The sequence below is a fragment of the Fulmarus glacialis genome, unplaced genomic scaffold (assembly GCF_000690835.1).
Source record: "Fulmarus glacialis isolate BGI_N327 unplaced genomic scaffold, ASM69083v1 scaffold40134, whole genome shotgun sequence".
Lineage (NCBI taxonomy): Eukaryota > Metazoa > Chordata > Aves > Procellariiformes > Procellariidae > Fulmarus > Fulmarus glacialis.
The window spans coordinates 21,675-34,016 of record NW_009209444.1 but is presented as its reverse complement, the minus strand read 5'-3'; positions in this window follow the sequence as shown (position 1 = coordinate 34,016).

Here is a 12,342-nt window from a genome sequence, read left to right as displayed (position 1 = left end):
AAAGAGATTAGGATTCTGAAATGGTTAGGGTGTGGATGTTAGTAACAGGAGTTCAACATCCCTCTTATGGTCTCTGCTGCACAAATATAATGTAACATTATTAATTTTCATGGAACTTTTTGGAGGTGAAATGTAATTAAATGACATATTTAACTGCATTGTCTGGCAGCACTGTGAATGACTTTTTTAAGGAGAACTATTGTAATAAACGCACTGCTACCCCTGAGTTTGTCTCTCAGTGGGAGCTTCTCAGTGACATAGAGAATTTGGAGTTGCTACTGCAGCCGTGCTAGGCCAGGAGTTAAACCAGGACTTTATCACACAGGTGAGTAATTCCTACCCTGGAGAGATACAGACAGACAGACTCACACAGTGATGTTAAAATAACACCACCCTTAACTTGCTAGGAGTGTGTAGCTATTTCACTCCCTTATAGCCAGTTTAGTGTCTTCTCTTTAAAAGCAGGTGGATGTATTTTTCCTTTGCCTCTTGTCAGTCCAAGTCTTTTCACCACAGAGCAGATCAAGACTCTTATTTCTTAAACCAGTTTGTTCAGTGAACACCCTCTGCTGGGTTTGGCAAGTCTCCCTGCATGCGTGATTGTTTATTCTTGACAGACTGAGACACACTCCAGCCACCTGTGGAAATGAATCTTCATTTCATCTTTCCACTTAAGTAATTCCCTTTCTACTCCAGGTCGCTCTATTTATTTTTAAAAGTAATCAACACGTGTCCTTTAATGTGTGTTTTATCCTGTAATACAGAAAATGGGCTTGTTTGCTACTGAAGCTCTACAAAAATACTTCTAAAGCTGATTTTCACTAGATTAGATTTTTTAGAAGCAGGAGCTGTGTCTGGCCAATAGACACTTTTCTGTGTTCCCTATGTCCCTTCTGCTGTCGCAGAAAGACAGACAGCCCTTCTGAGCACCATGTAAAACTCAAGTAAGGCTACGCTTCTCTGAAGCTCCAACTGTTTGGAAGCAACGGTCAAGACTCAGTTCCCTCTATCTCCCCCCCCAATTAATGTGACAGGTTTTCCAAACTACTCTGCACAGTATATCCATCCTGTAGGAATTCTGGCCAAAAGTGTAACAATCTCAGCTGAAGATGCAAGATATTTTAGAAAACTCAGCATTTCTTTAGATAGCTCCTAGGGATTGTGCAATGAGTTTTCCAGTGGTTAAATCTGTATACTCCTCATGTGTCAGATTCATTTAAAGTGAGATCTTGCACCTTGCCCAACCAGACCATGACGATATAAAACAATTAAATGTTAGTCTCAAACTGTACATCATTGCTGTGTATCAGCATTTTTTGCAGATATTAACAAAAAATCTTGCTTTCACTGAAATTTTGCCAGCATCTTCAATCAGGGGAGACACAGGAGTAATTTTATCAGATCAGACCAGCGAAAAACTAATATCTTGCCTCCATCAGGGACCAGCCTGGGTTACTTCAGGAAAAAATGCAAGGAACACTGTATAGGGTTTAAAACTACTGTCTAATCTTATAATAAAATAGTTCCCTAAGAAACTTTAAAGTAACTGTTGTTCATCTCATGGATTTGTTTTCTTGTTGCCCACCAAAAACCTTTGGAAATGTTTCTTTCTAGTTAATTCTTAGTACTGCTGGTACGTAGGAAGGTATCCAGTGGTCTTCTCTTTTGGTGGTTTTATTTTGGTGGTGGGAAATGCTTTGCTTCAAGAAGTCTTACAATAGTTTTGGACAACAGAGTTCCACAAGCCAATTGTGCAAGGACAATGTGAACAGCTTTGATTTTAACTTCATAGCCTTCTGTGATTTTATCCTCTCATGATTCCTTGCTCTTTTACTATGAAGGAGCGTGGGTGAAGCCTGTACAATACATCATCTTTGTTGATATAGAGTAGCAAAGTTTTAGAGAGTCTTTTTCTGTTCGGCACTGCATAAATGCAGCCCTTTCACTCTTCTCTTATTTGTCTCCTCGTCAGAGCAAGTGGTCACAACCATTTAGGAACTACCTCTTCTGAATAATTTTGGCATTTGAGTGATGTACACAAATTTGTCACTTGTCATATCTTGGGTGAGGAGGTACAGATGTATCTTACTGCTACACCTATTCCACTGGCTCAAGTCCAGCTATCTTCTTAGTACTGTATTTTGTGTATATACATATGTTAAGCATCAGACTCCAATGTTTTATGTACCCATAAAACTACAATGCAACCAGTAACAGACACTTATTAAACAACGCCCTGATTTTATAAACAGATCTAAATTGTCTCCAAACTTACTACAGCATTTTAAAAACGAGTGTCACAGACATCATACTTTTTAAAAGACAAACACAGCCCAGGGTTATCACAAGGTGTGAAGTAAAACAATGTTTGAATAGCAATTATAACATTCTTCACTGTTAGATACAAATATCAGAGGAATACAAATTACTTTGATCTAAGGAAGAGGCAGTGCAGTATTCCAGGTAGAGTTTAGCAGAAATTTATTTCATGAAAATCTTCATTAGCCTGAGTGTTTTACATCACGTTAGCTTCAGACACTCTGGTTTAGCATATGTTCACTTTTTTCCACTCTTACATTCCTTCCTTATCTGTCAAATCCTTCCTGAATGCTTTTTCCATATACCATCATTAGCTTCCATCACCACCTGTTGCACACTGCACCATAGAAGATGCTGATTCAGAAAATTCTTCATCTGGCACTAAAGATACCCTCTAAGAGGAAGGCTGAAAGCAGGATTCATCTTGGCTACAGAAAATTCATTTTTCTAAAATTTAAATTTACATACCATGCTAGACAGAATTCCCTTTCACATCCTTCATGATACAGGATCTAGTCAACAAAAATTGGTGAAACTTCCACATCCCCTAGTTACAGAGATCATTACACTCAAGAGACCGAGGCCATCAAGTCTTTGTACTGGTATTCCTATGTGAAAGCCAATAGCTTTCTATCTAACTAGAGTACATCATTTAATCAGACATTTGGCAGCCCCTTTTCTCCTTTTTGTGGATCCCTACTATCTGCCTCTAATCCTCTCATCTCTCCTTTGATTTTCCCATCTTCGGCTTTCTTTTTGTTATAGTCCTGGCTTTGTGTGCCATTTCCTACTTTTAAGTTATGGCACTAAGTGTGTTTAAATTCCTGCTAATTAAAACTGCAGAGCAGTGAGCCCTCCTGAGAAAACTCACCTGTTTTCTGCTGGTTTAGCTGCAAGAACGGAGCATTTGAAAGCTTTACTTTAGTCTCTGTGAAGATCTGATCTGGAAGATGGCACACTCTGTGGGCCCTTTGGTGACCCATATCCCCTGCTCTGGTGGCTCTCATTTCAAAGCCTTTCAGAACAGTCTTCTCCCCACCTCCACTCTGAGCAAAGGCACCAAGTAAATACGGTGAGGTGGTCTCACGAAGCAATCTGTGTGGAAGACATGTATGGCTTCGCTCACTCCCCTGTGAGGCTGATAGGCTTCAGGTTCCCTAGGTGGCTGGATTGTACATTCAGAATTGTCAGAACAAACTTTTTTTGTTTTTTTTTTAAATATGAAAAAGAGAAACTGAAGAAATCTGGAGGAAAGTCAGCACTTAAATGCTATGAAATAACGATGGCTTAGGTACTCCATCTTAACTCATTGCAGCATGTTTTTCTAGTTCTAAAAGGAATAGCAAAATAATTGAAATCTCACCTGCTCTGGCAACACTATCAGTGAATACCATTGGGAACATTTTTAATTAGCTTTTTAATTATCAGCATTTACTTTGGAGCCCTCTTCAAATCTTTCGAAACAGATCTGTGTGAAGAGAACCTTACTACTACATGAAAATGCGAGGCTGGATCATAGTTTCTTTGGGTTTCCATCCCTACCAATGCATCAGTCAATTTGCTGCAGCAAATGGGCAGTAACGCTCAGTTACTCTTCTAAGCTGCGTTAGGAATAGTGCTGTAAATCCAAGGGCAAAACTGCAAGGGATGAGCCTAAAGGACACTGTAAACACATCTGTGGTTGCTGCCACACTGTGAGCTCTGGACACTCATCAGAGGGAAGCATTAAGCACTAGCAGGGAATATACCAGCCTAAGAGTTAAGACAGACAAGTTCAAATCCCAGCTGTACCTTGACTAATAGACTTCTCTGGGCTTTGGGGTTCTATTGCCATTAAAAAATCATGGATGACACTGATCCATCTTAGTGAAATACTACTCAGTTGGGGGTTTTTTGGCTAGTAACAAAAGAACTGTTATATTCTTCCCTCCTTCCCATTTCATTCTTTTTTAAGCAGACATGATCTCATAAGATGGGAGAAAACTACAATACTGGTGCCAAAGTCCTCTTGTCGGTCTCTTCAGAAGCTGAGAGAACTACTGGCACTAGCCCAGAAAAGCAACAAAGAACAGTACAAGTCTGGATAGCAGCTAGACTTGCAAACCTAAGAGCAATGCAAAGTAAACCAAACACGAAATAGAATGATGATTGGCAGAGATATGATGACTCTACTGCTGGAAATGAAAGTGCTATGAATAATTAGCCACCTCTGACCCAGGAAAACGTTGACTTCATTTGCAGCACAAAACTGATTGCAGATGGTATTGGGGAGGAGAATCAAGCTATTCACTGTGCTTTCCCCTCATCAGAAAAATTCATTTCCTCTCTACTGTTGAGCAATGAAATACACCTGATTGGATCTGCTGAGACGACTTCAGATAGAATATTTGGAATGAAGAATTAAAGAGCCCGTGGGGTGATGCTAAAGGTAATCTTATTAAAACAGTGGGCTGGAGGAGAAAATGCACATATATCGCCTATTTTAATAAAGAATTAAAATAAATCTCTTAAAGGAACAATTTTTTTTTGACATTTCTTTGAAATCCTAATGTCATTGTTGCTGAATGGGATGCTGGATATCAGGAGCTACTGCTCCTCCTGTTCGTTCCTATTACTGCTCACTTCTTCCTACGCTGCCAGCTGCTTCCTGCCTTCCTACTCCACTGCTTTCTCTGCACGCCTGCCAGCCCTCCCTCCATCTGACTCACGTCTTTGCTGAGTGCCAGTTCTTCTCCAGCCTTGTTGGCTGGTAGGTCTCACCTTCACACGGATGACAGCTTCATTTTGGGCTCTCAGCACTCCCTGGCCATTTCCTATACATTTCCTATAGCCATGACTCCAAGGCTTAAGAGAGAGAAAAAGCAAAGATACATTCGTACAGTAGGCTGAGATACCTGTCTCCTGTGTGCTCTTGTCAAACACCTTTACCTTTCCTCAGCTGACATCAGAAGAGTGAGGCATCCCAGACTGGAAAGAAGCCTGAAGATAAAAAATAACATTATCCCTCATTATCCCTTGCCACAGCCTTTGGCTAGTGGAGGACAGGACAGAGCAAAGCCTGACTGGGAAAAAATACAAACAGCTCAAACTGTCTCTCTGGCAATCTCCATTGCCTTCAGCATGTACAACATGTTTGACATACGCAGGTACTCGTTGGAAATGAGATATTACAGCCCCTCTGTTGAATGCTGCCTCAGAACAAATGAGTATTTTTAACACTGGCTTTCCAGGGCCATTAGAAATAAAGTCTAAAGGCTAGGAGGAGGAGGAGGCGGCATTGCAGCATCATTGCACCACTGCACCTCTGCAGCATCACTGAACGGCAGACATTGCTCTGGAATTGTTGGGATCACAAAAAAGCCAATCACTTGTCGAAGCAGACCCATCCTGGGGCCACACCTCTTCTTGAGGCAGTTACAAGCTCCCTACTAGATCTCTCTGTTCACTTAAACAAGCTGTTCTTTTTTGGTTAAACATTTGCTTTTCATGGAACATCAGCAAATGTAAATCTTTCCCCTTTCCTCCCATACCTTGCCCTTCTTTAATAAAGTTGGCAAGTCCAGGCAACCCCGGTAAGCATGAAAATTTTCTTTCTCCCCTAGACACAGATAACTGGCTTCCTTCAAAGCCACCGATGTCCATGCTTCAGTCCTGTTGTTTCTGTCAGTCTCACCCTTTCCAGGAGCATTCTGAGCCTCTGGTAAAGTGCAGCAAAGAACATTAGTCATCGCACTAAATCAGGAGCCACAGACCCCTTAAGACAACATGACAGTGTTTAACAATACAAACTAAATTTACAGGAGAAAGCAGCTGGTATGAAAATAACTGCATCTGCTTCACTACCAACGTTCTCCCACTTGCATGCGCTTAGCAGAGATGATGATGAATCACATTTAATCACATGCTATTAGAGGAGGATCAGACCACACAGTGTGACCAGGTTAATAGGTTGGAGATACGCATATCTGATGCCCAATTAAAACAATTCTAAAAATAGAACTACAGTTTTCTTTAGGAGCTGTGCCTCCTCACTTTACAGATGCGGCAAGCAGCCCTGTCTTCCATGACTTCCAGGCAAAAAAAGGGCCAAAGAAAAATAATTCCCTTGCTCAGGAGCTTACCACGCAATTCCCACTGAATTATCCTAGGTTACCCACATTAATTGGAAGGATGACTAAGAGAGACTGCTGGCTTGCAGAGGCTTTTGTGGTAAAAATCAGATCATGAACATCATTTTCTAGACAAGATACTGCTTAAACACTATCTAGCTGCCATTAACCATCCTCTCGGTGAACCAACTCTAGTCATTCCTAATACAAAAACCAGACTAACATGCTAACTATAAAAAGAACTGCATTGTTTAACCAGCATTTTTCATCAATCACTTCTCCTTTTCACCTCTATCCTCATACCCACATACCTCTCTTATGTCACACCACAAGGCTGTCTTCCTGCAATGCTCTTAAAAATCAGGGATGGGCAGTCTGTTCCTTTATACTGTGATCCGCATTTTATTCCACTACCGGATGAATCCACAGAGTTATGCAAATGGGTTGAAGAAACATCTTTTCACCTAGTTTTACTGAGGAAATATTCTCAGCAAGAACTCAGGTGTCCTTTTTCACTTCATGTCCTCTTTTACTACAGCTCTGTCTGCTCCCAGCTCTGACATACCAGTTCCAGTGACATCTCCTCTGTGGTGGGTTGTCAATACACACAAAGAACAACTTCCTTCACTGAAAATGTAAACTATAAAGGCAAAAAGCTATGAAGAAGTTAACGGTTGCAGTATCTACCAGACTGAAGATTAAGAAGTACTCGCAGACCTGCATTTTTTTAAGTGATGTTTTCATTTAGCAGGATAGAGATATTCCTGAAAAAAATGCCTATAACCAAGATTTCAAAAATTAGGTGCCTAAGATTAGGCTCCTAAACCCATAATAAAGTCTTTAAGTAAATGGCCTGATTTTCTTGAGTGTTGAACACACAGCTGCTCAGATCGCTTTCATTAGGAACAGAGGGATGCAAGGCTCTTTGAAAAAAAGGAATGAAGAAAGAAAAAAGCCAGGCCACTTACTAGGGTACATTATGGTGGAATTAAATAGCTAGCTTGAAGTCAGTACTTTCAAAAATGGTTACCTTCATCCTTTTTACATCAGTTTCAAGCCTATTGCACAACACATTAAATAATGAAGAGAAAATTATACCTTCATACACGAATGCATGAATTTACCTTTTAATTCCACTTAAAAGCATTTTTCATAATAATATGGAAAAATATTAACTGTAGGAAAAAACCCACCACAGTATATGAGCAGATAAAGTCCGATCTTAGTACCACAATGTGAGCCAAGTCCTGTGCAGGTCAGATTTGTTCATTATATAGAATCCTGAATTTACGGAGACAGTGTATATTTCTCGAGCCCTGCTCTAGCTCCATTGGGAGGGTTAGGCCTACTGGGATTCAGTCACATCCCAAATCTGTGTACATTTAACAGTGCATTTACAAAGGTCCTTTCTACAATGGGATTTGACAGCACTTACATTAATCTCTCAAAGTTACAGCCATTTTATTACTGCAGGATACGTAGTCAATTTACATACTAATAACAAAACTGTTATGAAAACATTAAATTACACAAAGCGAGATCAACACAATTTTGGTCAGCTATACAGCATTGGGATCAAGAGTCTTTTCATATCAACCTTTGTTTCCCTTATGAACAAAAAGCTTTCTAAGAACCTTTCCAAGGGTTTATTGGATTATACTGAAGATAATTATAGAACTGAGATGAACCCAGTGGCTCTCTTGTAATGGAATGCAGCCAGTTCCAGCTACTTGAATGCCAGCACAACTTGGCAGAGACCCACAGACATTGTTCTTTCATCACTTTTTTTTGCCTGTCTCAAGGGAGGAGGTGACTTCTCTCCAGGTCCCAGGCACCCTGAGAGGCAGCAGTAACTAGCAGTATTGCAGGCAGGGTAGGAGAATCCAGTACTTGAAGGAGGCCTGAAGAGTGAACGATGTTTGCAAAACAGCAGAAGGCTATCTCCGATTAAAACTTTTACCTTAAAGGTTTTGGGATAATGGAGGATTTTCAAGTTTCTTAGTTATTTCAGAATTTATTTCAACAGACACTGCATCTGCATTTTAATGTGAGGAGGGGAAGGTAAAAAAGCAGAGATGATGGATCTACTGCTAAGAAAAAACTAATGCCAGCTACAGCATAAATTCGGCTCATCTGGTCCTTCTGTACTCATATTATGCTATTGTCAGGTGGACAGTGTCTACTTCTTTTAGCTTACTTTCCAAACAGGAATCAGTTGATTATTCTACAGATTCTAAACTAAGAGGACATATATACCTAATGATAAAGGCACTAGGTGAATCTTTAGTCACTAGACAATGGAGAGAGTACAAGGGAAGACAAGTGCAGGGGAGACGAGCAAGACAGAATTCATCCAATTATTCTGCAATAGAATAGTAGGGGGGAAACTGCCAATTTTTCATTGATGGAGTACTGACACAGGCCACCCACGAAGGTGATAAAGTCTTCTTCAGTGGAAGTTAGGAATGAGTTAGTAAAACAGCCACCAGGGTTGGTACTCAGCACAGTCTCAGCACAGGTCCCTCAGAATGACAGCAGCAACGCTGAGCCTTTTTTCGAAGCTAAATGATGCTTTTGACACCCATGACTACATCAGTAGCATTATAAAGGATCACAGCTGTTCTGCAAAATATTTTGCAAAAGACAATTCAGCTGCACAAGTGATTAGGGCAAAAAGGAATAAACCACAAGATCTTGGGAGGGAGCAGCCTAGACAGAGTATCTGTAGCCAGGACAGCTGTGGTCTGCCATCTGCACACCTTCAGCCAGAGTACAGAAAGATGTCTTAGGTGCTGCGAAACCCCTTTCAGGAGCAGTGCACAGGGCTACTTCCTTGGGAAGGAGAGGGGGAGGGAGAGAAAAAGTTACATAGAACATCTTTGACAATTAAAATTCTGCTGATAGCAATCTCACACAACATCACTGGTGGAAGGAATCGCTCTGGAGAAGCAGTTATACACCATGGTACTGTTGTATCTGAGACATGTCCTGCCCACTTGATGCCTTTACAGGCATTTAGCAGAAGCTAGAAATAATCACGAATCTGAAGGCAATTTTTATGCCAAGCAGAGTTCTAAAACTTCTTTAAAAAAATACCCACATAAACAGCACTAAAGGTCAGTACCAATCACCTGTCCCTGCTTTGGGGAATGAGGGAAGGGGAGGAAAAGATCAAAATCATTATCTGAATGGACTTATAAAATCTCACCTTCTGGAGCTGTTCCAAAATGCCTCTTATCCACTATTTGGGTTGGAAAGAGCAAAGAAGAAATGTTAAAGGTAGGAGGAGAATATACGAACAGTTACAGAAAATACAAGTTTTGTCAACTTGTTCGATTGTCATTCGTTTGATGCAAGGGACACAGATTCCAAGCAGCTTGAATGCTGCAGAACAAACCATCTCAATAACCAGCAGCTTCCAGCAGATAGAGCAGCCAATTTAATAACTTCTTCAAGCCCTCCACTTTTTTCTTACTGCTACTCAGTTGGAATGATAGAAAACAACTGGTATTTCAACTGATGCCTAAAGAGAACTTTTGTTCCATTGCTGGCCGTGTGACAGGTCTCCGTGACTTTCTCTAATACAGGTTTTTGATGGCATGCAAGAAGTGTAATGTCTTAAATAGCTACAATGCACAACAGCCCCCTCCAGCACTAAGAAACTGTTGTGTTAACCCCTCAGTGCAGAATTTGGTGCCACCTGCTAAGAAGCAAATTCAAGACATACAAAAAATTTTAAGAAATTCTATTCCTTTTAGATATCCTAGTGAGGAAGTTTTATCTTTATTTAAGACACAGAGCCCAACAGGTGACAGAAACAGTTTCCCTGCTTTGGAGGCAGAGCCTCCCAGGGCTGTTTCACACAGGCACTGCACCTTTGCATGACAAGTCGGCAGTTCTCAGCAAGACAGAGGACAGTGCAGCTCCAGGGAGGCCCAGGTACAGCTCGGAGCATCCTGCCTCTTGGCTTGGATGTTAGTCTTACTAAAATGCAGAAAAAAATTTAACAAAAAGCAAAGTCCTCTCCCCTTACATTACAAAGAAAGGAGAGAAGCATTTGAAAAGATGGAATTGAACTAGTCAGCATGATCTTGCTAATTTCTAGGCACAGACTTTCACAAAGGAGGTAAGAGTAGGAGTAGGAATGAGTTTGTCACGGACTTCATGTACCACCTACAGAACAGCATTTGGCATCTCTTGCTCATATGTCAAATGCATGCCTCCGCAGTATTCCAGATACAGTTTCTGATTTTTTTTTCTTTTAAGAAGAATTTAATGCTGACTTACCAAAAGTGATCATCTGTTTACAGGCAAATCATGAACATACTAATAGATAAGTACTATCAAGCTGCTTAAATCCTACCATAACTGAATAACGGTTCTCAAAATCTTGGCCTGTCTGCCTGAGTTTCAAGGAATCAGATGCGGTGTTGGGGGCATCTGGTTTGCAGCTGTCAATGATTTTAGCAATTGCAAACTTTATCTCTAGAGTTTGGCAACAGAGGTAGAATCTTGTGATTCTACTACTGATCCTCAGAGCTCTGTAAATCCAAGCTCAACACCTTTCATAGTATCAGGTTACCTTATGAAATGAATTCTTTACCAAAAACAAAACATTACCTAATACCAACATTCCCAGACAATTTCAGAATTAAGCTGTACATAATATACCTGTCTATATATTGTGTACAAGAGACTTAAAGCACAATGCAAATCTTCATGGCAGTACACTTATATGCAGCTTCTGAGAAATTCTGATAAAATACAAGGAAGGATCTGGCACTGTTGTCACCAGCAAATATCATAGAATGAAACAAAATCAAAATAATTTTATGGCCTCAAGTACTGATGTGCACTTGTCACAGAACTCTTCCATCAGTTTCTGGGCATAAAGTGATGTAACAGTAAACGGTATCTAGTGAAGGTACTGCTGTACAATATATTGCATTGGTGAACTTCACCTCATCTCAGAATTTAACTTTTCGACAAAGTAGCTGTTTGCCAGAGCCATGTGGATATCATCAAACAGCACACGTGGTACAGTAACAGTGTACAAGATGAATCTCAGGCTCTTGCAAGTCCAACAGTGCAGTGAGTTGAGAAGGCCCTAAAGAATGTTTTTAGACCGCCCAAATTCATCCTACAATGAGGCATTGGTGCAAAGTGAATTGTTCTCCCTCTAGCTGGAGGACAAATGCTACAAATTTCACCAGGTCTGCTGAATATAAGCAAGAGGTTTCAATCCAAACATTGCTACCAGGTAGCTTAAAAAATAGCCTGAAAAATGTTAAGACAAGCACTTAGGACCTATACAGACCGATGCGTCCATATCAAGTAGTAAAAATCCCTTGTTGGACATGGGTTCTCTGGCACCACATGAATTTCCAAAAAGTCAGTGGTATAATGGCTTTGGCTAGTTTTTACAACCAGAAAAAGTTTCTCAGTCTTTCAGAATACCAACTTTTATTTTAAAGACAATTATTACACTCTTACTGAGTATCACAAAAAAGTTTCTCTATTATTTCCTGTAATGGCATAAGCTCTGGACAAATTTCACTACCTGGGTTTAAGTCAGGTTTCAAAACAGATTTTTTAAAAATGAGGGAGAGAGAGGGAGAAACAAAAACCTGCAGTTGCTGAATTATGCTATTTATAATGACATTAGATATTCACAGTCATAACGGGAATATTGTGCTTTATGATTTACTGGGAGAATCAGGCAAGATTCGTAATACTTCACAATTCACTTGCTAATATCTTCCTCAGGCTTTGGCTTTAAGGTGCTGCTGGGAATGACACCACATCAAACAATGAAAGCCGGCCACGCTAATCATGTCCTGTTTGGCACCTGGCATGATATTATGACAATAGATACCACATCCAAAGTCTTAACGCACTTTAGAGATAAGAGCTC